This window comes from Pundamilia nyererei, unplaced genomic scaffold (genome assembly GCF_000239375.1).
Source record: "Pundamilia nyererei isolate P.nyererei 1_Seehausen unplaced genomic scaffold, PunNye1.0 scaffold01838, whole genome shotgun sequence".
Classification (NCBI taxonomy): domain Eukaryota; kingdom Metazoa; phylum Chordata; class Actinopteri; order Cichliformes; family Cichlidae; genus Pundamilia; species Pundamilia nyererei.
In genome coordinates this window covers 1-5,316 of record NW_005189239.1, presented here as the reverse complement: position 1 = coordinate 5,316, position 5,316 = coordinate 1, and the positions used below count along the sequence as shown (strand labels likewise).

Genomic DNA, 5,316 nt, shown 5'->3' with positions numbered 1-5,316 from the left:
CACTCCCTCCAACCTCCCAGCTGCTTTCTATAAAGATGGCTCCCTCATCAGGAAGCAGCCTACAGGTCACATGACCATCCAGCATGTTTCCAGGTCTGATGAAGGCCTCTACAAGTGTGACATCAGCGGTCATGGAGAGTCTCCATCCAGCTGGATCACTGTCACAGGTGAGGAGCTTCACTCTGATTTTTTCCCACTCACTTCATCCACATTTTCACCTGAACAGGTGGGATTCTCTCTGCAGATATACCTGCAATTACAGCCCTTCCTACTCCAGAAACTCCAGGAACTTCTCAAACTTCCCTTCATTTTGACTTTACACTCATTCGCTATCTGGTGGTCTTCTGTCCATACTTCATCTCCACTCTCATCATGGTATCTTTATATCGATGTAGAGGTAAAGCATTAAAATAATATAGATGCTAATATACATCTAAATAATAAATACATAATACATAATTAAAAAAATTAAATACATATATATTTTCTATCTGAATCTGCAGGAAATGACCTGTCCATCTCTGAACCAATGAGCATACCAAGGCCGAGGGATTGAATGAAGAGGATGATATTCTCACAAAAGAGCATCTAGAGATCCATCCCATCAAGGAGCGGCGAGTGCTTTTTCACAGCACATAGATATGCTGTGAAAACAACCAGAAAAGGCTGCTGCATATAAGCAAATTATATGCGGGGAGTCTGACCCAATAATAATAATAATTTGCCTCATCCCATGAGCCAAGATGTGAAAAAAAAATGGGTCATTGTCAGAGATTTCAGGTGAAACCACAATGAGACCTTCCCTTATTATTGGAACTACTGAGATCATCTGATGCAAGGTGTGAGTGGCCATTGAGCCGCCTGGGAAGGGATCTCAAAACTGCGTTATAGATGGCAGACAGTTGGTGTCGTAGAGATGCTTGTCTCCTCTGGATCTCAGGGAAAGCCAGGTCCAATCCTTTCCCCTCACTCGCCTTCCAAGATGCTCACCAGGCCACTCTCCCCTCCCTCCAGAGCCATATGCGCTCCAACTGTCAAGTAAGACACAAATCCAGTAACCCTCACTTCACCAGTCTTCGCTCCCCTCACTTCCTTCCTAACCACACTCTCCCTCTGTTTACAGTTTCACCACGTCAGAGACTTCCTGCCAAGCTTTCTTCCCTCGTGTCAATCTTTACTCTTGTGTTCAATAAGGCTTATGTGAAATCTTATCACTCCCTCCTGTGGTTGAATCTTCACTTGAGTCCACATTTTACGTACTGGCCTCCGAGCCCTTTTCACAATCAGCAGCTGGAATTGCGCCATGGAGGGATACTCTTTGAGAAGAAATCTCCTGACAACTAACTTTTCAATTTCATAACTTCCAAGAGGAGTGAAATTAATGGGCATTAATATACATGCTAACTACTCACTTATGTGTGTTGGCCCTACAAGAAAAGACGTTTAAATTTTTCAATTTCATCTCCAGATTTTAAGCATCGACAAAATGTTAATACAACATCCATCACTTGGTATGTATAATTTGTGTTGTTGTAAATAAAATTTGGGGGTAAGCATACCAGATTGGGGTTTTTATGGCAAAAAAAGATATAACTAATATTGAGTATATTAGCTATTCTCTATTTTTAAATGTTTTTCATGAAAGATAAAACATGAACTAGGCTAATCCATACATAACAAGATAAACAAGCATAAAATTCTTAAAAATCTAAAACAGACATGCACATTGATTACCAAACACAAATATTCAATATCCACACAACATTTTTGAGTAGTTAGATCTTGAAGGCTTCCTGGGCTTCTGTCTCTTGAAGAGCAGACACATCCTTCTCACGGTACTTTAGTGCAGACAGGTGAGAGGAGGTCAAGGGGATCAGAGCAGAGGGGGGTGAGGGCTGCAGAAAGTCTTGTGTAGATGTGAGGTGAACAGATTGGAGGTGTGAACAGACTGACTTTCAAATCTGCGGTAGAAGGTGTGAAGCCAGTTGAGGATTTTCCTCAGGGTGGAGGGATGGACTCCTCTAGCTGGTGGTGTGGTGCAGGCCTCTCAAAATTGATGCAAGCTGTTTGGTTGAGAAGCTGTTTTTTTTTTTGCTTCTCACTGCAATTCATTTCTTCAATGATTGTCTACTTTCAAGATTAGGCTTAAAACTTTTATTTTTGTTAAAGCATATAGTTAGGGCTGGATCAGGTGACCCTGAATCCTCCCTTAGTTATGCTGCAATAGATGTAGGCTGCCGGGGATTCCCATGATGCATTGAGTTTTTCCTTTCCAGTCACCTTTCTCACTCACTATGTGTTAATAGACCTCTCTGCATTGAATCATATCTGTTATTAACCTCTGTCTCTCTTCCACAGCATGTCTTTTATCCTGTCTTCCTTCTCTCACCCCAACCAATCGCAGCAGATGGCCCCGCCCCTCCCTGAGCCTGGTTCTGCTGGAGGTTTCTTCCTGTTAAAAGGGAGTTTTTCCTTCCCACTGTTGCCAAAGTGCTTGCTCATAGGGGGTCATATGATTGTTGGGTTTTTCTCTGTATCTATGAAGCGCCTTGAGGCGACTTATGTTGTGATTTGGCGCTATATAAATAAAATTTAATTGAATTGAATGTTTGAACTATAAGCACTAGAATATTGGGTCCTGGTTATTAAATTGTATTTGACTGTTTATTTGTTTTTGAATTATTTTGTTTATTGCTCTTATAAGTTGTTTTGATGATCTTTCAGTGACATATATATATATGTCATATATATATATATATATTCGGGAGCACTTGTGGGCAACCAGTAAATATGATGTGGGGAAAATGAACAAAGGTAGTGACTCGTAAGTCTGATTTCAGACCATGTAAGCATCAGTTATTAATTAAAGCCAGAATCAGTGACTGCAGTGTAACACACCCAAAGAAAGACTCTAGGTCTGACCAACCGTCTCAGTCGTGGGCAAAAAGATGACAGTCAATAAAATTCTAAAAGATAATTTATTGAGAAAAAAAATCAAGAGATAAAAGATAAATCAGTCCAGTGTCCCATTTATGAATCAAATAAAAACACACAGTCCCAAGGCCAGAGCCAGCTATGCCACACTGCCAGTTGCACTCCACGTGTTGCCTTTAATAGGGTTAGAAGTTGTCCTCTGAGACCCACCACCCTGCAAGCACATAGCCAGTGGTCACTCTAGCCTCTGCAACTCTGCTGCCTTTAGGCTGTGGCATATAATAGGCCCTGGCCTGCACAGAGAGACAAAACAACACTTTCACTATAGAATTCATAGCGCAAAACCCATCCATCCCAAACATATCTGGTTTCATCACATTCCATTCCATATTGCTAACGTTTGTTTCTCTCTAAGAGTGCTTGTGAAGGATTCAACACAGACAGACAAGTGATGTTAGAGTAGAAGTGCAGTGATTGTGTGACATTTGTAGTGTTGGGCTCCTTATCTGATTACTGTTGAGCTCATAGTGATGCAAAGTGTGAGTGACATTGCTTAAGGAAAGTCACCGGTCACAGTAATGTTGCTGTGTGGTTGGCTGCAATGTTCAATCGCACGACCGGCAAGAGAATAAGCTTGAAAATGGTTTATCTTTTCATTCTTTCCCAACCTGGAAGCAACATGAGGCAGCTCGTGTATCGATGTTAGCAAACGAAGGCGTCTAGTCTGGAGAGCAGCTGTGAGACGAGCTGACGTGCAGTTCTCTTCCATCTCCAAATATCTGTCGGTGCTCCAGACATTTTCGTTTCGGTAAGTTCTAAATATGTTCATATCTTTATAGCCTATTAGTTTTATTTTCGATGCGCTCTGAGCTCATAGCAAATTAGAACAAACATCCTACTGAGTGATTTTGCAGAATTACCTTCTATTTATAGAGTTGCTAATAATTTGGCATTATTTTAGCAAACCAGCCGATGAAATGGATGAAACATCGTGACTGGGTTCCAGCGCTACACAAGGGACCTGCTTCAAACATACCACCATCAGATTACTTCTTCCATGTGAGGGTGAAGAGGTGACCCTCCTGAATAAGATGGTGAAGGTTTGCTGCGTTTGATTTCTGAACGAAATCGGTCTCTATACAGTCCATTCTCTTTTGAGCTGCTTTTAAGCATCTTGTAATCGTCGTTCCAACACAGTGTGTTTGTTTTGATTCGTAGACCCCGAAAATGGTGCCTCGCTCCCACAATGCTTTGCGGCGTGACGTCAACTCCAAAGCGCTAAGCGCTAATTTTGAAACTACACCCCGCGTGGTTACGTTGCGCAAATGAGTCATGTGACCAAACCGAGTAACAAATCACGGCAGAGTCGGGAAGAAGGGGCGGAGAAATTGTGTGTGTGCAGGAGAGGAGTCGAGCAGAGAGAGAGTTACTTTTTCATGAAACTGGAGTAAAGTAGTAAACTTACAGGAACATATACCACTACCAACGTTGGGATCAATTACTGCATCGATCTGCACACCCTTGTTTCCTGGATCGTAGCTCAAATCAGCGTGAACCACGTGGGTCTCTGCTCCCTGATCTGTTTGTTAAGACTTCCAGCTTCATCACTGGGTTTCTCTCGGTTTGTGGGCTCATCTAAAGGTAAGCTTTTAGCTCTGTTGAGAATAAAAGATTGCTTGGTATACATTGGAGTTAGACAGACTGTAGAGTTTGTGATCGCTTGCAACATTACAATACGACGGGTTTTAGGGGGTAAGAATACATACAGAAAAACGGTCTTTGAATATGAACAAAAGGATTGGCTGCAGGGCAGGAGAACAACCAGCCCCCACCCCCAGGACAGAAAGCCACGGGTACATGCGTGGGGGAGGGCAATCAGCCTTTAGAATAGGACTTAATAGGACCGTCTCTAGATGCATCCAGGGCTGGACTGGGACAAAAAATCGGCCCGTGTTCCAGGTTAACTGGCGTTGGTCGAACAGATGTGTGGTAGACTTGCGTTTCAGAAAAAATTATCCACACCTACCACTACGCTATGAAATTTGAGGCAGCTCTTACTGCTCATTTTATGACAGGCAGACCCCCACTGTCATTCTTGTGGGTTTGGTATCATAAGATTAATTGTAAGGTGGAGAAGCTCACTTTACGATCGTTTTTAAAGCAACAGTGTTGTATAGCACTTTTAGTTCCAATCATGCAGGCCTGCTTGAAGGAGAGCAGATTCTCAAACCTAACTTTCAGTGCACTCCTCAAACATTAAAAAATAAATTTTTTTTTACAAAATGTAAAAATATGAAAGCCTAGTTTTAGGACTTTTCACTTCCACTTGGTAACAAAAATGCAAGTTTCATCCCATGTAACAAGAAAGAAAGAAAAGAAAGT

The 5,316-nt window shown here is 41.9% G+C and overlaps 1 long non-coding RNA gene across 1 annotated transcript; it reads left to right on the top strand.

The window, feature by feature from the left end:
• Positions 1-134: 134 nt before the first annotated feature.
• Positions 135-2,162, top strand: LOC102205329 (uncharacterized). The gene is made up of 4 exons (XR_312556.2): positions 135-167; positions 245-397; positions 504-1,038; positions 1,124-2,162. It is a non-coding gene; the product is annotated as an uncharacterized LOC102205329 (long non-coding RNA).
• Positions 2,163-5,316: the final 3,154 nt, after the last annotated feature.